The 25,280-nt window shown below is 39.1% G+C and overlaps 1 long non-coding RNA gene across 2 annotated transcripts; it reads right to left on the minus strand.

Moving 5' to 3' along the window:
• Nucleotides 1–4,251: 4,251 nt before the first annotated feature.
• LOC138784476 (uncharacterized) lies at nt 4,252–13,918 on the minus strand. 2 transcript variants are annotated; one of them, XR_011361853.1, is made up of 3 exons: nt 13,790–13,918; nt 13,601–13,645; nt 4,252–4,325 (listed from the first exon to the last, which is right to left on the minus strand). It is a non-coding gene; the product is annotated as an uncharacterized lncRNA (long non-coding RNA). The 2 variants fall into 2 exon arrangements; XR_011361852.1 differs by having other exon boundaries at nt 13,601–13,697.
• Between the last annotated feature and the right edge of the window lie 11,362 nt (nt 13,919–25,280).

Consider the following 25,280-nt stretch of genomic DNA (forward strand, 5'->3'; position numbering starts at 1 on the left):
GTACAGCACCCAGTATACCTAACCATATAAGTAATTCATTAATAAAACATTAGCATATTAGCATCTCTGGCCCTATGGACACATAACAGAAGGTTAGATTATACAAATCTGCCATTAGTTTCCCTTTAAGGGCAGTAACAAAAATGTATGTTTTTTCAATTTTATAGTTTCCTTTTTTTATTTATTTATATACATCTGCCTGCACCTTACATCTAATCATTACAGCTGTATCCATAGTGCTGTATTAGGCTATGTTCCCACGGCGTATCAGACCGGTTGTTCCGTGACCCCGGCCAGGTCACGGAACGGCCGGTCTGTGCCAGGATCATCGCGGAGCTCTGATGCGGGCGCATCAGCGTGCGCCCGCATCAGAGCTTTCCATAGCCCACAGTGAAGCAAGCGGCCGGAGCCGCTCGCCTCACTGTGTGAACTGACAGGTCTGTCTGCGGACGGAATTCACTGTCAGTTTTTTCCAGCTCCGCATAGGATCCCGGCTGGAGCGCATACAATGTGTGTACGCTCCGGCCGGGATCCCATTACAAATTAGGCTATGTTACACACTGCAAAACTACATCTGTAGTTCTGCGGCGAGAACTATGGCCGTAGTTTTACGTAGTGTGAACATAGCCTTAAAAAGTTACTGTATCCACCAACCCACCCCACCAAACCGCTGGTCATGTATTTTAAAATGTGCCTGGTGCCTTGGTTAGAGCAAAAAAAATATCTTTGTAGCAAACAAGTCAAACTGGTGTGGCCAAGAGTGTCTTTGCCCCAGGTCTGCCACACCTCTATTTTCTTCCTGTCCACCCTCCTATTTATTAGGAATGCCCCCAGGCAGGACTTCTCATTTTCATTACTTGCCTAAACTGCACCTGTGTCATAGCGACACTGCTGAGTGCTATAAAGGGTAAGGTAAACAGGAAAAACCTTTACTAATGTTTCCATTGGGAACAGTTATCCTGGTTTCCACCTTCTATTAGGTGAATGCAATATGGAAGAGGGACAGTTCTATGTGCAGCAGGAACTCCCATTCTATGGGATATTCAATATATCAGAACATACAGTATACGATAAATGCCGTGTGGAGAATATGGCACTCACCACCTTGCTGTGTTTCAGACTTTATTGACCCGTCCCTCTAGAACACTGGCAAAAGACCGCTAATAACAGCGATTGCTGTTTTGAGCACACAGGCTCTTCTTCCGGCTCTGTCTATTCCAGTAGTAGTCACAAGAGAACTAAATAGCAGTAAAGCATATTCTTAGATTTGTAACCAATAAAGCAATTTTTATGCAAAAAATAAAAGGTTAAAAAGCGTGAGTTTCCTTGTTTCTGTCACTTTGTTATTTATTAATATGCGGTAGTGAGTTCAGTTGTGATAAAAGCATTAGGGTGACAATTATTTTCTTTTACTGATGAGAACTAAAGGAATTCAATTACGTAAAAGCAATAAGAAATAATAAGATATTTGTCCTAATGATCTCTCAGAATCAATCTTTAATTATATTTGATACTCAAGGAGGTTCTCAATTGATGTTCTTTTTGTGTTTATCCGGAATGGTATCTTTTTGTATGGTATGTAATGGTATCCTTCTTTTCAATTGTTTGTCCATTATTAGTTATTAAAGAATGTTACTTGGTAACTATAGAATCATGAAACATACTTTATTTGTGACTCCTTCAAGGGGAAAAGAGGAGAATGATATCTTTGAATTATGTCCTGAGAGTACCTGTAAAGTTGAACTCCTGCTAGTTCTACAGAGGTGCATTTAATTCTGGGAGGTAAAGTGGACAAGTTAATGTATGATGCCAGGATTAGAAAAAGCACAGCAACTTTCTTGCTGAAACAGCACCCCCCCATCCCCCATTCACTCGATGATTATACTCTAAACACAAAGGTTGGTCATCCAAAACATAGACATAGAATACTATGTGTACAGTTTGGCCCTTTTTTGCTGCCTCAACAGTGAAGACTTTCCTTAAGATTTTGGGATGTGTCTCGGAATTTGTGCCATTAAGTCAATAGAGTATTTGTGAGGTAAGACACTTATGTTGGATAACAGGGCATGGGTCTCAAAATTGAGGTCAAACCTTGTTAAACCAAGGGCAAAGTCATGCTGGTACATAATTGTGTCAACGAGATCAGTTGAGTCAATTAGAAGGTCAAATGCGCCACTGTGATCAAGTCAACGCAGGCTACATCTGCAGTTTGGCACTCTGTAATGTAATAAGTGATGCAAAACAGGACATCGGCCTTTCTCTGTTGTTTGTGTAGTCAACCATTTTGTGCCTGAACTGTTATTCCATCTAGACACTTAAAGGGGTTATCCAGGATTGGGGGAAGGACATCTACTTTCTTGCAAAAACAGCCCCACATCTGTCCTAAGGTTGCATGTGGTATTATAACTCAGCTTTTTTCCACTTCAATGGAACTGAGCTGCCAAACCCCTCACCCAAACTGAGGATAAGAATGGTGCTGATTCTGGGAGAAAGCGGACATGTTTTTCTACGCCTGGATAACCCCTTTAAGGCATCCATACATTTATTCCGAAAGTCAGCTTTTTGGGGGAGAATATTCCCAAACAGATTGTTTGTTCTTCGCCTGATGTCATCGATCATGTACGGCCAGTTTGAACAACAATAATTGTGATCATTATTTGTGGCTGTGATTACCAATAGATGGCCACCTTTTCCTGATAATATCCCATGGTGGGAACATAGCCTAACTCTTCAAACTTTCAATAGATTCATGGATGAAAGGTTAATAATGGATGTGGCTTTTTTTTTTAATCTCTTGTTCCATTGACTCCAATGTCCAAAAGCAGGATCATAGGCCTATTCACATTGTGAATATTTATTGTAGTTGTTTAAGTATCACAATAAATGTTTAATGACCAACAGTCTATTGTAATGGATTTAGTATATATTTAGTTTTGCTTTTTACCCAAGTGCTATGGAATATGTTGGTGCTATAGATGTTTTTTGTTGTTATTATTATTATTATTATTATTAGTAGTAGTAGTAGTAGTAAATATCTATCTATGGAGAAGATGGTGGGTTTCAGAGTCTTGCATTTGGCCAGTACTATATAAGTACTGCCAAGAAGTCAAAAAATTATGAGACACAAAAATCAAATTCTAAAACTAACATTTATGGGAGAAATATCAGGCAAATATTTGAGTGCAAGATGGCTAATTTATGGTGACAGGTGCACTTTACATGTCAAGCACTCAGTATATCATTGAGTCTATTAGAATGTATCAATGTCAACAGAGGGATAAGTGATAGCATGATTCAAATACTAATGAAGTCATAATTATGGTGATCTGCTGGCGTAGGCAAAGCGACACAAAATGGCATCATTCAAGATAATGAAATGTATCCAATGGAAAATAGATGTAAGTTGGAGAGTATTAACCTACCTCTTTTCTAGTGATAAGTGGCCACAAGAGCGTGTTTTTGTCTCTCCATATGTTTACTCTCTTTAAATTTCCTAAAGATTCTTTTCTGTTCTTTTTTGTCTGTAATCATTTTTCTGAAATCTCTGTTTTTTTAGCCCGGTATAGCTCTTCTGGTGCAGTAAATGACATTAGCCTTTTGTAAATTCTTGCAGAATATAACAGATCATTGGTTTTATAACACAGTCGCTGCTTTTGCATTCTGATGAGATTAGTAGCAGCACTGACTATAACGGTTCTGCATACCGCTAGTTAAAAAAATAAAAGTTTACTAAATGGTCTCTTGCCAACTGTATCTGAGAATCGTTCAAGATATTTTGCTTTTCATACTTGTATTTAGGATTCCCAGCAGGTTCTGATTTAAACAGGAATCACTGTGCCAGCATCACATTTATTTATGTGTTTACTTTCTTACTATGTACAGTGTTAAGCAAAGCCAACTACTTACGTGATGTCTCTTATACTGTATACTCACATGTAATAACTTCAAGCTTATTAGACCTTTCTAGGGCCGCATATAGATTAGATTGCATTCATTTTAATTTACAATGTTATTTTTTCAGCAAAAACATCTGACCCCTTCCGGCCCTGTTTGAGATGCCTTCTTAAAGCTTTGTTCACACAGGGCTGTTTGGTGTAGTGCACATATATTTACTTGCCGGAAAATAAGCCGATTCGATGAAAAGAAAGTTCTATTTATCTTTTTTTATCCAATCTTCTACTTAGAAAGGTACAAATTGTGGCAAAAACGGCAATGTGGAAACCTTGCATAAAGGGAAATCTCCAGCAAGCAGCCTGGTACACATGGAATGTTTCTTGTCTTTCTAGTTCCTTGTCTTTCTCTATTTCAGTCTTCTGAACCAGCTCCTGAGAAGGAAGAAACACATATAGAACAAAGGAAAGTATATTAGACAGACCCTTGGAAAAGGCACAGATGCAGAAAGTCCTAATAGGACCAGTGGGAAAAGAAATGATTCTTCTAAGATGGTAAGCGAAGGTGATCAGGAACGAGATCTTCAAAAACACATGATAACTGCCTCTATATTAGCCGCGGTAGTTATCCCGTGATCAAAACAGCCATATGATAATAGAAATATTTATTTAGGCAATGCGTTTCGGTTCTTTAAGTTAAGAAGAGCCTTTCTCATAGGTTTCTCAAACACTATCATATAGAGGCAGTTGTCATGCATTTTTAAAGATCCTGTTCCTGATCACTTGCACTCACCATCTTAGAGGAATCATTTCTGGTCCTGCTGGTCCTATTAGGATGTTCTCCATGTTGCTCCACACTCCAGCCGCTGTCTGTTGGTGGTCCTCATAGAGCTGCAGTATCTTATGAGGCTTACAATAGTGTTGTGCCTATTTCTCTTGCACAACCTTTTTAGGTAAGTGGAAATAGTGCATGCTTTCTCTACCTAAAGCTAAGCCTCACTAACAATACTACACCAGATAGTGTCCTCCCCCCTTTGTTGTTTTTTTCTAGTACTTGGAAAAGGTAGATTATCTGACTTTTTTTTGAGCCAAAGCCAGGAATTGACTGTAATAGGGCCGTAAGAGATGGTGATCTGGAAAAGAACATTTATTGTCTACTGCGCACTTTAATTTTTTAAACTATTTGTTCTGGGATGAATGGCTTAGATGCCCTAGTTTGCTGCCCTCCCTTTATGCTAGCCCTATGTTTGGAAGACCAAGAGATTAGCCATTAAAAACTAAAAGGGTTTTCACAGGAAGTGCTAAAAACTCAAGGCAAGAGAAACTTAGAGCACAAATAGGTGAACGACAGAGGCTGCTGCCATTAGGCAATATTATTGACAAAGGCAATATGGGACTGCAACAATGTTTAGATAGGTGACACATGTCAACATAACATCCACATAAATGACAAGCTCAAGGTTTCCAAGCAACAATGCTCTTAGCAAAACAATGCCTTCTCCGGCTTTCCTTTTTATCATAATGTATCTTGGTGCCACCTCTACCCTTGGGGCAGCCCATAGAAGATAACAGATGCTGCTACTGTCCCTGTTCCACAGAGCGATGGCAGATCGTTGTTATCTTAGTCATTTGTCTTTCAACATGTTGAAAGACAATGACAGACAATGATCAGCCGACATCGTTCATGTCAGCTGATGATTGTCTTGTATTTCACGAGACTATTATCGGCGGAATACGGCAGATAATTGTTTTGAGTAATAGGGCCTTTAGTGAACCCGGTGGGGAAAATAGAAGTAGGCCTAGTTTACGCCGGTCTTCATAAATGCCCCCCCTAGTGTTGACTTGTTGCCTAATATATTTAATTCCCTAAAGATATACAGATCTCCTGGATGTGCACAGATGCCTACATATTAAATATTTAAGTAAGATACATCTTATTATTACCATTGTTTAAATACTTATTGTAATACTTTACATGTTTGGATGTAATTATTTTCTCTGAAGAAAAAAAAAAGGAAAACACATTTAAGTCTACCAATTATCTCCAGACAATTGATTTAAGTTATTGTCATATGAAATGACCCCTGAAAATAGAGCTATTATTAGCAAATTGTTTATTAGAACTAAATCTAGCAAAAATGTTTCACAGCTTCTGTATTAGCAAACTTGGAAGCGGACCTTTCATCCGTACACTTTGTAAATACTTATAACAATTCTAGTTTATATTTTATGTTCCTCTGTTACTGCTCCTGGAAATGCATAAATACATTTGTTATTGGGTGCTAACATTTCTCTTGTTTGTAGGGGTTTTTTAATTCTCCAAAGTAACCACAATAATCCTAGGACCACCAAATTTATATAAAAAAAGTTCCTAAGAGGTAGATTTGTAATGTTTTAAACTTAAAGGGGTTTCCCAATTAAAACTTTATTGTCCCCTATCCACAGAATAGGATAGGGGGGCAAGTAAGAGATTGCAGGGGGTCCAAGCACGTACCCCTCGGCAATCTCCATATCGGCCCCTGGCTCCTTCGTTTTGAATACAGTTGGCACAAGGCTCATGGCTCTATTTATTCTCTATGGAGCCACCGGAGAAAGCCTCGTACAGCACTCGGCCCTTGCCGGCAGCTTCATAGAGAATTAATGTACTCAATGGAAAATGTGGAGAGTGTGACACATGGTGCTTACTGGTCTCAGCATAGCCATACTGAAGTGTGAGGTGAACTGTAAGTCATACCTCTGTCCTTAAATTATTTAGTAACTATTGTAAGCTATAAAAATATGAATTGGAAAAACATACTGTATATTTTTACACTTCATTTGTAATCACCCATGGAACAAAGATAATATAGTATTTATTCTGAGTGATGCAAGATAGAAACACATTACATTTTAAACAATGTGGGTTTTGGTTTCCCATATATACATTTATCATATCATCCAAAAGGTGTAAAATGAACAGGTGATATTTACATATTAGTTTAGGCTTCACTGTCTTCAGTCAGTTCTAGTGGAGCCTAGACATTCATGTACACATGCAACAAGAACAAATACACAAAGAGATGCTGCTAGTATCATAGATATCTACCCTCATTTTCCTGAGAATTAATTATAGAATGCCTCAATCTTATTGTTACAAACATGACTGGACCATAATGCAATTATCCTAAAAATGAATACTGTATGTATAAATACTGGATGAGTCTAACCAGTCTGTTTCCTTTGTGACTCCATTTTTAGAGAACCTTCAGAAGTAGAACATTTTACAGTATCGCACATTTTGATGCTCTTTATATTTATGTCTCCTTCTTGGTCTCAAATTCTCATCCTTCTCTTGAAACCCCGACCTCACTTGCAGAAACCTACAGTATATGCCATCAACACCCAACAACTCTTAGACACTTTATGTCATCACTGCCTCCTATGACTAATCTCTCCTGTCCTAATCTGGCTGCCAAACACTACAACAACACCCTCAAAACCACCCTGGACAAACTTGTACCCACCATACCCCAAACAGCCCAGGCGGCCACAACCCTGGCACACAACTAGAAACAATCCTATTTCACCTCTCTCATCTCTTCTCTATCCCATAACCCAAAACTCCTCTTTGCCTTATTCTGATTGCCATTTTTGCAGATGAAAAGAAAATGTTCCCTTGATATGGGTATAGTGGTAAATTCTTTCAAAGTATTTTAGGAGTGATACCTTTATTGGCAAACTCCTAAAATACTTTAATTGGAAGTATATGGATATTTCTGCTTAACACTGTACCATACCATTTTTTTTAACCCTTAGTATGGGAAAATTGGCATCCACTACATACATTATTAGCAAACATTACCTTCCTCTGGAAAAACAAGGTCAATAATAAGTTAGTAGACCTATTTCCATTTTCAATTTTATTAACTATGTAATGCACTCTGAGTGCTTCTGAAGAGGTGACAAGGGATCATAAGGATATATTATTTTTGGATTTTATTTTATCATAAATGCTTTGAAATTATATCTACACATCTAAACAGGATAAGAAAGACGTTTCTAAATACTTTAAAGTGCACATAAGAGAAACACTACTTCTAATACTGCTACTCCTACCAGCATTATAACTACAGCTGATAATATGATACTAATAGCAATTAAAATGTTTGAATGACAAATGCAAATCCAGTTGTAACTTGCGTGCCCTCATCATTGACAACAGAGAATCCATGTAGCAGTCAATTTCCTTTCTACAGATCCCTCCTGCTGCTATAAAATTGAATGCAGCCAAAGTGACATCATAGAGAGTGACAGGTAACACGCCAAACACGGCACACGGGACCAAAGAGATCATTGATTATTTGGGGTGACTTGTGTTAAGTCTTGGTTCAAAGTGTAAGTTATTTATACATAAAACATAGATTAGCAAAACTATAAGAATATGTGTGCACAGAAAACCATATAGAAAAGCAGTCATCACCATGGATCTGTGAAAAATTAATCAGGTAAATTATAAATTAGCTACCAAACATAGCTAAGAAACGGCACATTATGTGAAGAAAAACACAGACACATTTCGAAATATGAGTTCTTACTCATGGCATGCCATGGCTTAAATTTTTTATTGTTTCATAGCTAAAAACATCAAGTTTTGATTCACCTAGAGTTTGGAAATGTTGCATTTAAAGTTTTAGATGTATGCATCAGGAGTCAGCCCAACTTTGTGTCCAACATGCTCAAGTCTATGATTGGCAATTCCTGTGGAGTTTATTTTGAATTTTGTTTTTAAATTGACTTCATTAATATAACTATAACTATTTAAACTGCAAAATTCAAGGCTAAAATCTCCAACTTTAAACAAAAGTTAAAATATACCATTTCATCTAATATTTAAGTTAAAATATTACATGGCTAAAGTTGTGGTTGTAGGTGAAACATTTACAGTACAGGAGAGGTAGGCAGAATTATTTTGGGTTTCAGCCTCACTTTGCACCAATCTCCAAGTAACAAATGATACCAAATAAAACATTTGTACGAGTGGTAAAGTAGTCCAGCGGTTGGGTATCTTGTGCCTAGTTTTTTGAGTTTTACATGTTGATAATGTTTAATAATGTTTACATATTGTAATGGATTGTAGCAGCTATGAGTAGTGGCAGAAGGGTTAACGAGTGCATATACATAGATTGGAACCTTCAGGTAACCAGGAATAGCAGACAGAGAGCAAGATACAAAGGCTAATAGGTAGCAAAGTATTAATAGACCAAGGAAGTATACAGTCATGGCCAAAAGTTTTGACAATGATACAAATATTAATTTTTACAAAGTCTACTGCTTCAGTTTTTAAAATGGCAATTTGCATATACTCCAGAATGTTATAAAGAGTGATCAGCTTAACAGCAATTAATTGCAAAGTCAATATTTGCCTAGAAAATGAACTTTATCCCCCAAAACACATTTCAACATCATTGCAGCCCTGCCTTAAAAGGATCAGCTAACACCGTTTCAGTGATTGCTCCATTAACTCAGGTGTGGGTGTTGATGAGGACAGGGCTGGAGATCAATCTGTCATGATTAAGTAAGAATGACACCACTGGACACTTTAAAAGGTGGCTGTTGCTTGGCATCATTGTTTCTCTTCTGTTAACCAAGATTATCTCTAAAGGAACACGTGCAGTCATCATTGCACTGCACAAAAATGGCCTAACAGGGAAGAGTATCGCAGCTAGAAAGATTACACCTCAGTCAACAATCTATCACATCATTAAGAACTTCAAGGAGAGAGGTTCCATTGTTGCCAAAAAGGCTCCAGGGCGCCCAAGACCGTCTCTTAAATGTGTTTTAGCTGCGGGATCGGGCTCCCAGCAGTGCAGAGCTTGCTCAGGAATGGCAGCAGGCAGGTGTGAGTGCATCTGCACGCACTGTGAGGCGGAGACTCTTGGAGCAAGGCCTGGTCTCTAGGAGGGCAGCAAATAAGCCACTTCTCTCCAGAAAAAACATCAGGGACAGACTGATATTCTGCAAAAGGTACGGGGAGGGGACTGCTGAGGACTGGGGTAAAGTCATTTTCTCTGATAAATCCCCTTTCTGATTGTTTGGGACATCTGGAAAACAGCTTATTCGGAGAAGACGAGGTGAGCGCTACCATAAGTCTTGTCTCATGCCAACTGTAAAGCATCCTGAAACCATTCATGTGTGGGGTGGCTTCTCAGCCAAGGGAATCGGCTCTCTCACAGTCTTGCCTAAAAAAACACAGCCATAAATAAAGACTGGTACCAGAATGTCCTCCAAGAGCAACTTCTCCCAACCGTCCAAGAGCAGTTTGGCGATCAACAATGCCTTAGGTGATAACTAAATGGCTCAGGGAACAAAACATAGAGATTTTGGGTCCATGGCCTGAAAACTCCCCAGATCTTAATCCCATTGAGAACTTGTGGTCAATCATCAAAGGATGGGTGGACAAACAAAAACCAACAAATTCTGACAAAATGCAAGCATTGATTGTGCAAGAATGGACTGCTATCAGTCAGGATTTGGTCCAGAAGTTGATTGAGAGCATGCCAGGGAGAATTGCAGAGGTCCTGAAGAAGAAGGGTCAACACTGCAAATATTGACTTGCTGCATTAACTCATTCTAACTGTCAATATAAGCTTTTGTTACTCATAATATGATTGCAATTATATTTCTGTATGTGATAAAAACATCTGACAAACACACATAAAAAACAGAGGGCAGCAGATTACGTGAAAATATAATATTTGTGTCATTCTCAAAACTTTTGGCCATAACTGTATATAGGAAGTCAGGGGTGTAGTCCAGCACATGATTGGACCAAAGACCCAGAACCCAGGCTGACAAAGTGAAGGATAAATGAAAAAGGCAGAGTGTCAGTCAAAAGCAAAACAAAGATTAACTGTTAAGTGGCCAGAGGGAACTAGCAGTGAAGTGTTGGGTGTGGCAAGAAATCAATCATCAAAGCAGAAGAGTAGAGCTGTGTTCAGACAAGTGCAAATAAAAAATAGAATTTAAATACAAAACATGGCTAAGGGTGCAATCTTGGCCTTATACCACGATTTGAGGACAGCACTGAAGTCAAAACGGGCATGGATATGACAGGAAGTTTGTTAAGTCTACAGCTTGTCTTTCTAGTGAGAGGAGGTGCTAAGGCAATCTCTCTACTGAGGAATGCTGGTTAACCTGTTCACATAATGGAGGGAGATTGAGTGAGAGAAGAATGGCTAAGGACAGTGTTGGATACCTTCTAAAGAATCCTTATCCAGCTGGAGGCAGAAGTGTGTTAGTGCAAAGAATTACATTTGAAGCTTTTCCTTTATTAGTCATGTCCCATGAGTGGTAAGTAGTGTAGTGAACAATTGGGAGAAATGTTATCAGGGAGAATAGTGGATATTGGGTGCCAGTCAGTTATGGCCATTAGCCATAAGTTCATCTGTTTAAGAGACTGTGTGGAATAAGTGTGCCCTGAAACATCAACACAATCACCATAGTTTCTGTAGCCTCCTTTCATTGTGCTAGCCTAAGGCAGTGTGCGAGATCTCATGGAGCAAGTGTGGCGATAGTTCCGCAATTAATGGAGCTCCTCCACACACAATCACTGCACTCCATTCATTTATACTGCAATTTTCCTCTGTTCTCATGATGACTCTTAGCAATTGGACCCCACCTATCCGTCTGTTTTTACCTGTCCATGGGACTCTTCTAGATGAAAAGACAACATTTTTGTTAAAATTTCAGTCATTGTACAACTACTGGAATAACTCTTTTAATCTGACGAAAGAGAACATATATCTTTTAAAACCTCAACCCATGGGAGCTGCAGAACATACTAACATAGCTAAGAGAGGTCAGTAGAGCGTGTGCACTAAATACTGGGTGCTAGGGGTGGGAGGGGGCAACTGGCACAAACAAGCCACTCTGACTGGGTCTTGGGGCAATGATCTGAGACCTTACCCTAGGTGAAAGAAACAAATAAAAACTGCTTAGCAGATGTTTGGGTGCCAAGAGGCTTTTAAACTAAGAGGATTTTGTGCGTGCAGACAAGGTAAAGTGGTCCATGCTTTTGGTTACAATGTGCACCCTGCTCCCCTGCTCTCTGACACTATCCGTTCTGCTGCATGAACACTGCACTTATTCTCAATAAAGTTCATATGCAGATTTTATGAAGTGGTAAAAACCATCTCATGGATACCTTCCTGTTCATTAGTTAGCAGAAGAAGACTACAAATTAAATGCACATTCGCATAAATGTATCTTATCTAAGTTGGTAATTGAGAAATCCTCCCACCTCCCTTCTTACATGCAGCATTTAAAAAACTCTGTCCAAGAATACTAGTTTATGAAAGAAAACATCATCTCAAAATTATTAAAATCTCTGTGGGAATTCATGATTAATTTTAAGGCCTGGCAGATTAAAATACATTATTATGTACACTCTAGTGCATCCTTTCAGATATTCTCAGAATCTGATTTTGCTCTGCTGATACACACCAATGGTTCGACATGTATCTAGTAGATTGCAAGGAATAGATTAGCATTAAAGACTCAGTATTGTGTTGTTAGCTTGATATGTGTAACGTGTGCTTCTACATTAAGAAAAATGTAACTGGCACCGTCTAGGGCATATTAAATCACCTGCTATAAACAAAGGAGAATATGGAGTGCGTATTATAATTATGTGGCTATTTGTATCGGAAGGCTTTGACCTCTACAATATCTTCTGCTTAACCTTAAGCCTTAAATAGGCTGTGCAGTGGTCCAGCATCTTGAACCAACAGAGGATTATGGGCAGGAGCTTATTCACAAATCATTTCCATCACAAATCTATGTCTATTGATATATAAGCATTTCTGGAACAAGTAAGTAGATTTGTGAGTCATAAAGGAAACTTATTCCGCTAAGCAGATATTCAGATTGTACAGTTAAATATAAAATGTAGACAAATTTGAGAAAATACTACTTTGCTATATAGAGCAACACCAGTATTTCTATGCCTTGCCAAAATGAAAAAAGAAAAAAAAAAATAGTAAAAATGTAAGTACAACAAAATATTCCACCATCAAAGTCCTAACCTAAAGGGGTTGTCTGGGAGCAGCAGGCGGGTGAAGCCTTCTACTCCCCAGTGCTTACTTTCACATCTCAGAAGAACCCCTTCCAAGACGTAGAAAGGCGGGCATAAATCCCGATCATTGCATACAGGAGAAACTGATGTTGCTGCGACATTGTGAAGCTATTGAACACTGCTTGCGGGCAGGTTTCAACTGCATGTGATGATCAGGACTTAGAGTCGCCATCCACATCTCTTCCAGCGCATGGAAGCAGAAGGCTTTAGCCGTTTTCTGTTCTCTGGTCAACCTCTTTTAACGCATTGCATTTTTTCTTTTTGGGCCCATAAAGGCATGTTTAAACAAAATGCAAATAAAAAAATAAAAAAATTTGACAGGTTACTGCAGCAGGAAGGAGATATATCTGACGATCATTTGGCAATTACTTATTGACGGTGTATGGCCATTTTAACATGGGCACCATGAGGTGCTTGGTCAACTATTGATCCTGATCAAGCTCCCGCTCAACCAAACATGCTCGTTCAACACTACCGAGTACTTGAAGGGTACTTGTTTTTATAACTTACAAAATCTAAATTAACAGGAGATGTGATATAAAGCATGTTTGCAATTTACATTTTTTTTTAACATCCTTTAACACAAAGCTGTACTTACTTGTATCACGGTCCAATCTCCTGAAGGCAGCTTTTTAGTGCTGTGCTGGTTGAAAAAACAAAAAAGAGACTAAACGCAGGAAGTCCGGTCATCTGATCTGTTAATTTAGATTTTGAATGTTATCAAGAGAGTAAAACTTTAAATGTTGCTGAATAAAGTATATTTAAAATAATAAACATGTTTACTTACCTGTCTACGCTCCCGGTGTCCTCCTCCCTTTTCCCTGTTGAAGCTTCTACACCCGTCTCAGCGGGGAGAGGCCGCTTAGCCAATTTCTGCAGTGGCGTTGTCCTGTCTTGGCTGAGCCAACTGTCACTTCAAGGCAGGCGGGGAAAATCTAGAAGAACAATGGGGAGTGCAGATAGGTAAGTATAAAACGTTATTATTAACTATATAAATCACAATATTCGTATAGCCCTTTCCACATGATAATCGAGGCGTATATTAGGCTCTGTAAGTCTTGTTCTTACAAATCTTGACAGCCTACCTAGATTTGAGCACTATACCTTTTCCCCCTATAGCTTCTACATGCCAGATTGACCTTCACTTCAGAGCCCTAACAGACTCTTTAGAGTTAACCATTCCCTGATAATATACACAAAGTAAACCACTTCAGGATGGCCCTTACAGAACACTGTAAGCCGCCCTCCTCCACAGCCAGACCACAGTCATCCACTACTAGCTCATCATCTGCTCCACAAAAATCGATTCTTGCTTGGTAAAGCTGCTGAAACACTTTTTCCTCAGAGCCTCTCCCCACACTTCATAGCTTACACAGGCCCAAAGATCATTTCCGGGCCGATAATGCCGTTGCAGCCCCTGGACCCCTGCAAAAGGACAAGCACTCTGATGCACACCTTAGGCTACATATTCACTACGCATATCACTCTCCACTAGCACTGTCTTTTAATTCCTGAAAAAAAACACATGTATGGTGTATGCACCAAGCAAATGGTAATACATATACAGCGTATTCGACAAAATATTCATATTCTCTCATGCATAGCATAGCTGCATAGCATCCTTAATGACAGACAACTACTTATAAAGGATACAGTTCCTGCAATGGAGAATACTGACTTCACCTCCCTTACACATCTATGTGGTGGGGGATAACATACGCTACCGGCCAAGTTGAAGTGGTAAAAGACAATTTTCTACAGGCAGATAATTATTTCCAAGATATCTCACAAACCCCTGCTTAGTGTGTGTCTGTGTGTGTCTTTGTGCATCTGGCTCTGTCTTTGTATCCTGATAGATAGCATTGCCTCCTAATCTGATAAATGAACTTGCATGCTATAGTCATTTTAGCAGGAGTTAGATAGGAGTATGTAAAGCAGATTCTATCCCAGAATGATATTAATTTGATAGGATCCGTGATCTGTAAACCATTGGTTATCTTGGTCTCTCCTGATAAGAGAAAACTGCTGAGGATTTCCAGTTGGTGAGCACATTTGGGCAGAATCTTTCACACGTCACAAATTGCAGATGGGAGGCAGTGATCTTGAACACGCAGTCACATTGCCGTGACCGTCTGACACCTTCCATTTAGAAAAATAATACTTTCCTCACAGCACACACTCCCTGCTGTAACCAGTGCCGAAATTATGCCTAGGAGAGCTGTTCCTCATAGACTGGGGTCTTAAATATTTCTTACACTGCTTTTAAAAGATTCATGCAGTACAGAACCTTGTTCACAGAGATAAAGCACAGATGTGAAGCTGCTATTAGTGCATGGTCTACTTTTATAATCCCCATTCATTTGTCTAGAATTAGAAACAATGGAATGGTAAGTGAGAAAAAGAAACAGTAGTATAGTTCTATATAAAATAATATATTTTTTTTATTTTCCCCCCAAACCATCCATATTTGCAGCCCTATCAATCCCTAATACCAGTGGGGCTCACAATTTGTTTTTACTTATCCCTAGCAGCCATGCAGGTCAATTTCACACGAAACCAATCAACCAGTGTTGAATGAAAGTAAAGTACATAGTAAAGATAAGGGCACCTGAGCCCAGGACCCCATTGCTACAAAGACACCACTATGCTATAATGCTATAATACTGGAATTTACCCATAAATTAAAAAAAAAAAATTATTAAATTGTCATTCTAGAAAAAGGGTCTCTATTCCTCTATTATTATTATTATTATTATTATTATTATTAATATTATTATTATTATTATTATTATTATTATCAATATTATTATTATTATTATTATTAGGACATTTCAAAAGTTTTGATCATAGTGGACCTGGATGTCAAGATCCCCACCGATGGACAGACCATTCTAGAGAGTGATGGGAGTCTAAACACTCATACAGTACCTTGAACAATCACAGCTTGTGACATGTTTTTATGAGATGCCGGAAGTTTTTCCCCATTTAAAACAATACTCTGGGCAGATATGATACACCCTGATTTCCTATTAGTTTCCCCCCCACACTTGTATTCCAGTCCTGACATTTTTCCCAACAGAGTTATTAATCTGGCACATGGGTAATTTTGGCACAATGAGAATTTAAGTAATAATCAGATTCCTTGAATAACTTAGTCGTTGTTACATAGGCTTTTTAATAATAAAAAAAACCCTATGAACTATGAAAAAAAAAACAAAAACATTATAACATTTTTAAGAAAGAGAAAAAAAAAGGGGGGATGCTGACTACCACCATATATTTTAATTTCCTAAAAAATACAGGTCTCCTGCTAAGTTACAAAAAGAGAGAAGAACCATTTAAAATACTAAAGGTGATAAGTACTACACTCTCAGGACATTTCATACATTTATGTGAGTATATTTTATTCGTCTCTTCCTTTGTGGAAACTCTCATTGTGAGAATAGACTGTTGGGGGGGGGTGTTAATTAATAAATATGTGGGGGAGTAAGAAAACCCAGAAACCGAGCTAATTTTGGTATATTTTATGTAAACTGGTGCCTAAGATGGGTTTACTTGTCTATCTGGCACAACTCTGGCTCAAATTGCTTACAGTAGGATGGGTAATAGTAAGGGCCCTATTACACGGAGCCATAATCTGCCCAATAAGGCCAATTCAGCAGGTTATCGCTCTGTGTAATAAAGACAGCGATCGTCTGAAGAGCCGATCATTGGCAAAAAGATGTCTTTTAAACATGTTTAAAAATCATTAGCCGCCGGGTGGGCATTGCTACATGTAGTGGTGCGTGGCTGATAACAGTTTAAAAGTAATAAAGTTTCTACTTACCTATTCTCCCCCATTGTCCTGCTGGCTTTTGCCCATGTTTCCTGCTCACCGCTACCACTTCTGGCCCCATCACTTCAGTGACAGGCTGCTCAGCCAATCACTTGCACTGACGATGTCCTGTTTTGGCCAGTGATTGGCTGAGTGGCCTGTCACTGGAAAGATGCATCCAGAAGCATCAGAAGGAATAGCTAAGTATAAACTTTATTATTTTTCATGTAAAAAGCAAGGACTGCACAGACATCGCTAACTATATATATATATATATATATATATATATATATATATATATAGCTCTCATGCATGATTATCGAGCTGTGTTTCTAGCAAATCCTTACTCACTTATAGGGAAATTAATTTCAGGCAGTGTTATACAGCCCTATAAAGGGCCACTGTATTATAATAATAAGAATATATATATATATATATATATATATATATATATATATATATGGTCTTCTTATTCCGCAGCACTTTACAGAGCTTGTTATCTCTCAAATCGGTCCCTCACAATCTAAATCCACTTACCTGGAGGAACCTCACAAACCACTGGGTCAACTGCTGCCCCCTGTTATTCCTTGTGCAATGTGAGGGGTGGTACATGACCCAGGGATTCAAAGAGTACAGAAGGGAGAAGCCGGGTGCGGGCAGGGGGAGCAGTACTCACAGTCTGATAACTCAACGTCAAAACTCAAACGTCTGATAACTCAAACGTCAAAAATGAACATTATATTTAGGAGTCTGTGTTATAGATTTTACACTGTGCCTACTGTAATATAGAAAATGTACAAAATAGAATGTGTTTTTTTTTATTTTTAAATAATTTAGAGAATCTGCTTTAGGGTCAATATAGGTGGCTGGTCTTGGGTCTTAAATAATATAAGGGTCTGGTCTGTGGACTGAATTTATTTAGGGAGTTTTTTTTTTTATTTATTTAGCCAGCTGGAATGATGTCTGTTTTATTTAGGGGGTCTTTTTTGGCGTCCAATTTTGAGGTCTCTATTTGTTTAGAGGGTCTGGCCGAGGGTAGTGGTTTAGTGAGTCTGGGTCTGTATTTGTTTAGGTGGGTCTAGCCTCAGATCTGTATTTAAAGCCTGAATAGTAAAAGCTTGAGAACTCTGGTACATCCATACCTAGGATGAATAGGTTATAGAGTCTCGAGTTTCTACTTTAAAGATTTAGGGCCCTATTACACCAACAGATGTCTGACAGATTATCTGACAGATTTTTTAAGCCAAAGCCAGGGATAGACTCAAAAATAGGGAAAATCTCAGTCTTTTCTTTATGACCTGTTCTCTGTTTATAGTCCATTCCTGGCTTTGGCTGAAAAAAATCTGTCAGGTAATCTGTCAGACATTTATTGGTGTAATAGGGCCCTTAGTGTCAATGAACCAGTATGTGTAATGGTGCGTTTACACAGACAGATTTAGCAGACGGATTTCTTAAGCCAAAGCCAGGAATGGACTATAAACAGAGAACAGGTCATAAAAGAAAGACTGAGATTTCTCCTCTTTTCAGATCCATTCCGGGCTTTGGCTTCAAGAATCTGTCAGATAAATGTGTCTGTGTAAACGCACCATAAGAAGCGTGCTTGTCCGCACTCCCGCATCCCTATTTTGTTGAGCAACCATCCCTGGTGACACCAGTGAAGATCAGCCAATCAGAGAGCTGGGGTGCCGGGTCGATCAGGATCAGTACCCCATTGCTTTCTGATGGTGGGACATTTAAACAGATGTATGTTGCCCACAGAAATACTTGGATTGCTGACTTCTCACTTGTGAACCAGACCACCTCTTCTAACCTCTTGATTTTGAACCCAACATACTCTTGGACTTTGACCCTTGGACCTGGTTCTGACCATGGACCTGATTCTTACCAGTCCTCTGCATACTCATTTGGACGTTGTGGTGACATCCTGGCATTGACCCTGCTTTGTTGCTTAAAGAGAATGTATTGACTAGATTTTATTTAGATCTCATTTTTTTTCTTGCTTTTTACATTATTATGGGGACAGCCAGCTTGCATAAGCTGTCTCTAACAACATTTAGTGATTTTCTTAACAGCAAACACCACAAACATACATAACAATGGACATAACGAGCAATCGCTGGGACCTCTGAAGACATCATTCTACAGGGAGGAAGAGGCTGAGCTGTGAGCTTTATCTATTGTTTTGTCTAACTACTGGTGTCATCTTTCACTATAAGGCTATGTTCTCACTACGTACAGATGCAAACAACGGTTGTAAAACCTGGCTCGGTGGTTTAGCGTAAAACAATGACCATTCACTAAAGAACAGCCATTGTTAGTATGTAGTGAAATCATAGTCTTATGCTGTACAATACACTTTACAGCAGCCTCCTCTTATCACCACAGACACAACAGGAAGTGTCAGCTTAGTTTACAGCCTAGGGCTGGGTTCACACTACGTATATATCAGTCAGTATTGTGGTCCTCATATTGCAACCAAAACCAGGAGTGGATTAAAAACACAGAAAGGATCTGTTCACACAATGTTGAAATTGAGTGGATGACCGCCATTTAATGGCAAATATTTGCTGTTATTTTAAAACAACGGCTGTTATATTGAAATAATGGCAGCTATTTACTGTTATATGGCGGCCATCCACTCAATTTCAACATTGTGTGAACAGAGCCTTTCTGTGTTTTCAATCCACTCCTGGTTTTGGTTGCAATATGAGGACCACAATACTGAAATATAGGTAGTGTGAACCCAGCCTAGTGGTGAGAATGAAAACTGGAAGATTTCAGGATTATTTTATTATATAGATAGTGAAATGGAAAAATAGACAAAAGATCAACGATTATTAAAACATATTTTTAATATAGACTTGATTTAAACAATAGGTCATTTTCTGCAGGCACATTCCCTTTAAACCCTCTGCCTTCCCTATCTCTCTCCCTTGCACTCAGGAAAGGGACCATTGCCAATTGGGGAACCTCTTGTTAGGTTAAATCGTCCAAGTAGGCAGGTGGAGAATAGGGTGTTCATGTCCTTACCTCTGTCCTGACAGTATGATCTTTATAGTATGGGGTCACCTGTATTTTTTGCTTAGGATTTATTAATAGAAAAAAACATTGTTGTAACATAAATGATAAGGAGTTTACAATGATTTGCTAACGGTTGTTTGCACCTACCTTTATATTAGCATTTTGTGTCACAAGTACTTTAACTCTAACTTTAAATCTATATTACAAAGAAATCCTGGCAAATTTTTTATGTTTGTTTAATTGCTCCAATTATTTCCTTTACATAATTAGAACATCCCTATAAATGATCACAAGGAGAGCAGTTAAGCGCTTGGTAGTAACAGTCATCTGAGACTACAAATGTAAAAAGGAAATAACCGTAACTTACACAGCAACTAGTATTAGAGTCATGGTTAGCTTGGTATTTTGTTTGCAGTTATGTGTTGTTTTATTACTAGACTTATCTCCTGGGTGTAAAGAGTTTAAAGGACCCTAACTTTGAGTCCCCATAAATAAGAATTAAAAGGAGAAGTGTGGCGAAAGTTTTTATTAAAGTATTGTATTGCCCTTCAAAGGTTATACAAATCACCAATATACACTTATTACTGGAAATGCTTATAAAGCGCTTTTTTCCCTGCCCTTACTACTGCATCAAGGCTTCACTTCCTGGATAAAATGGTGATGTAACGACCCGACTCCCAGAGCTGTGCGGGCTGTGGCTGCTGGAAAGGATGATGGCAGGGGGACACTGAGGGACACAGGGCACTGGAGGGACACCGAGCATCCCTCTGCCATCATCCTCTCCAGCAGCCACAGCCTGCACAGCTCTGGGAGTCGGGTCGTGACATCACCATGTTATCCAGGAAGTGACATCACCATGTTATCCAGGAAGTGAAGCCTTGATGCTTAGTAAGTGCAGAGAAAAAAACACTCTTTAAGCATTTCCAGTAATAAGTGTGTATTGGTAATTTGTATAACTTTTTTTTTTTTTTTTTGGGGGGGGGGCAATACAATACTTTAATTTAAAAAAATCTGGACTTCTCTCCTTTAGAGCAACTCTGTATCCACCAACCCACCCCACCAAACCGCTGGTACCATCCGTTTGATGAGAGTAAATCCTTACCGGTTGTGTCTTTTAAAATATGCCTGGTTAGAGCCAAAAAAATTATCTTTTAATCTGCAGCGCTGTGTCTGCAGCACTTCGAGTGTCTGTGCCCCAGGTCTGTGACACCTCTCCTTTCTTCGTCCCCACCCTCCTCATCATAAGGAACACCCCCAGGAGGGATTTCTATTTAACACTTGTCTAAACAGTGCAAATATTCAGTCCTGATCAGTGCAGTTGTTCAGAAACAAACTTTTTGGAAGCAGGATATACTTATAAACATAGCTATATTTACAGCTCATGCTGCCCTAGGCCTCCAGAGCAGAACACACCCCATTGGGGCAATTCCTCAAGCAGCAGAATTTTTCAAATTTGTCACCAATGCTCAGCAAAAACAGTAAGTTACATGTAGATTTTTTTGCAGATTCCCCATGAATCTCCCCCTATACAAAGAAAGTGGTGAAATCAATCATGAATACACAACATAAGGAGCGGCTACTTGAGATGAGCGAACCGGGTTCGGGTTCAAATCGATCTGAATCCGAACGTTTGGCATTTGATTAGCTGGGGCTACTGAACTTGGATAAAGCTCTAAGGTTGTCTGGAAAACATGGATACAGCCAATGACTATATCTATGATTTCCACATAGCCTTAGGGCTTTATCCAACTTCAGCAGCCACCGCTAATCAAATGCCGAAAGTTCGGGTTCGGATCGACTCGAGCATGCTGGAGGTTCGCTCATCTCTAGCGGTTACAGCTGCAATGCTGCAGGAAATTTCACATCAGTTTTGATCCACCTGGATTCATCGAAAGGGTGAATTTTTGTTTTTTCAGGCCAAAGCAAGGCATGTATTTATTTTTATTTAATACCTTACTGAAGTGCTGCCCCCTTAACACAAGTGCCTAGTGGCAAATAAATCCCTGCCTAAAGGCTATATACTGTACAATAACTACTTCTCTGTCCATGGTTTTAGCTGTGTTGTGAAATGTACCTTTCATATTCAGGCTCAACAGCGGAATCTGTCACAATCCTATTGGAGGACTAGAATACCAGAAGTCACATTAAACAGAGAGGGTGGGAATACATCAAGAGAATTAATGAACATGCAAATACTGCAATAAAACCATGCAATAAAGGTGAAAACAATGTTGTTCCATGTAGTGAATAACATTGTTTAGAGGCAATAGATTCATTTAAGAAGATAAACCCACAATCCAGCCCATTGAACACTTATTCCTCAAAGTTTTTTTTTCACATTTTTACATAAACAAATTGCACTGTGTATACAGACTACAGCCAGGATATTAGACTACATGTATTAAGTAACATTCCATTTATCTAGTCCCTGATAGTCTGGCACTTGTTTCTGGCACAGGACTTCAAGACAATGTGGCATTTCACAATATCAAAGAACAAAAGACGAAGCAAAGGTAAGACTCCTCCAGCTGAAAAACATATTGCTGGTATATTTATATCTGCTGTTTGCACTAATGTTTTATTTACTACTATATTAAGTAGCTGCTTGTCTTTTATATGTGCAGTTTTCCCTGTTGCTATTTCTCCATCGAAGGTAACTGAGAAAAAAATTGATGTTTTATATAGGGTGTTTTTTCAGATAAACGCAGGAAAAAAAAACAATATGAAAAAGTTTTTTTTTGTTTACTAGAAGTCAAATGAGACATACAGAATGCTACACAGACAAAGCTTTTTACTTTTGGGGTTCATCCTAACTTACATTTTTGAGTCACTGGTCGATTTTCCAAAATGCAGCATGCTGTAGCTGTGGCACTTTTTTCATCTAGATTTGGTGTTTTTCTTCCATATGCTTCCATAGTTATGTTTTTTTTTGTCTCTGCTTATTAAAATGTACATGTTAAGGCCATGTTCCCACTGTGTAAGACACTGGCTGTCCCACAACCCAGCCGGGTCACAGAATGGCCGGTGTCAGAGAAGATCATCCCGGCCGCTACTGCAGTACCGGCCGGATAATCTTCGTTTATGCTGAATTCGGATGCGGGCACATCTGTGTGCGCCCACATCCAAATTCCCCACCGCACGCTCCATTGTGTGAACTGACAGGTTCTCTGGGGCCGCTATTCAATGAATAGTGGCCGCAGAAAACCAGCATGTCAGTTTCTTTGCGGGGCTGCTAGTGATCAAAGTAAGCGGCATATTAATCACGGCTGTTGTTGCAAATATGCCACTTACGTTGAGTGAACTTAGCCTAACCATTTATGTGGAACCAGTAGTTGCACAGTTCCTAGATTAAACGATAAAGCAGGTCCCTATTATATCCTTATATCCTTACATTAATAGGTTGTATATAAATTTGTAGATTGTTTGTTCTATATATGCATTGGTACTGAGTAGAGAAGATCGAACATTGCGAATTTTTAGGTTTGTTCGAACTCGAACCATCGCCATTTGACTCCCGCTGCCTTCCCGTTCCCGTTCTCACATTGCTTAAATGTCCAAGAATACAGCACAATTCTAATATGATGTGTAGTATAAGGCTCACTGGAATAAAGGTGAATATGCTTTCAATAACTGTTGGCCAAACTTTTGATTAGCTGACAACTGTCCATCCTGCCCTCCCGCTACACATGAATGTTTGGCATGGCTGCATGTTCATATTTCTACTAAGTGTAGGGAAGGGGTAGGCCGCAGCCAGACAGCTTTTGTGCTGGTTTATCTCCCTGAGAATAATAGGGTCTTGCAGTAAAAATCCATCATTTACCTGTCTTTGTATCAACATGATCTATCAGTGTAGAAGGAGGCCGCCATACAGATAGGTGTCTCACCCAACAACGAATGACGGGTGTTTCCAACTTTAGGCTAAGGTGTATGTGCACTTTAAGATGAGGAGGTGGGGTTACTGGGTGTGCAACAATGTTTATACAAGTGGTCCAGGCTGTGGCTATACTGCCTCATGCTCAACAAGCCATGATGAAGTGTCTGACACCTTTCTATTATAACTAATATATTAATCTTTTAGTTATTTGTATTACAGCTCTTTTGTTGTATTGGCCCAGATGCACTAGTTTTCACTCCTCACATGTATCAAAGAGCCTTAGGTGCCCATGACTCTTTTTCAGTCACATATATATCTATATATATATATATATATATATATATATATTTTTTTTTTTTTTTTTTTTTTATTTTATTTATTTATTTATTTATTTATTTATTTTAATTACTACGCTAAACAAAGAGAACTCTAATATATATTCTTTGGTTTAATTAATCAAAGTCTCGTTTACTTCATTTACTTGCTGACTTGGCACACTAATTACAACTTGTGTGTGTTATGTAGCGGCCTCTCTAGTGTAATACCATGGCCGGTCATTTCAGGTCATTGCACATTACAGCAACTATATTTATAACCTGACTATAGAAAAGTGCATATACTGTGAATATACATCCTTAATAAGAGCAGGTCCAATGTGCGCCAAATGGTAGACATAGCATAGAGTAAGCTAAACATTTACAAAATAGGTACAGTATATACATAGAGAGACAGGGATTAGGCGCTATTTCGAAGAACTGCTGAGCAGGAAATAGGGAAATAATTATAAATATTTAGACAGTAATAACCATAAAGAATATATGTGAAAGGGAATCTCTAAGGGCCAGTTCACACTGAGTAAATTCGGCGGAATACCGCTTGCCTCAGTGTCATACAGAGACTCAATGGGAGGACGGAGAGCGGAGGCGGGCAAAGAGATGCTGCCTCAGTGTCAAATGCCGAATTCCGCAGAATTTACTCCATGTGAACTGGCCCTTATAGTGACAAACCTGTTAGTGTGGGAGCATCTACTAGATGCCATTAAGGCTAGCAGGAGCAGGAACAGCTGCCTGCACTTTTACATGGGAAATTGCACCACATCCAGATGAGAAGATTGGCTATAGCAAAGCTTTCTGTCAGGGGGATGGGGTGGGGGTGGGGGCAAAATAATTCAACAATTACAAACAGATTTAATTTCAAATACAACTATTGGGCTGCTGTCCCTTTAAGCCAGGCCACTCTCACACTATTAAAGCAACTCTGTACCCACAATCTGTCCCCCCCAAACCACTTGTACCTTCGGATAGCTGCTTTTAATCCAAAATGTGTCCTGGGGTCCATTTGGCAGGTGATGCAGTTATTGTGCTAAAATTTACTTTTAATTCTAAGTGCTGTGTCTAACGGTCGGGGCTTACATTTGTATATGCATTAGGCTGGCACCACCTCTCCGTCCTTCCTCCCCACCCTCCTCATCATTAGGAATGCTCCAGGCAGATTGCTTCCTATTCCCCACCTGTCTGCATAATGAACATGGGCTGGATCGTTAAGACACCTGTGCAAAGCTCAAACAGC

This window comes from Dendropsophus ebraccatus, chromosome 2, assembly GCF_027789765.1.
Source record: "Dendropsophus ebraccatus isolate aDenEbr1 chromosome 2, aDenEbr1.pat, whole genome shotgun sequence".
NCBI lineage: Eukaryota > Metazoa > Chordata > Amphibia > Anura > Hylidae > Dendropsophus > Dendropsophus ebraccatus.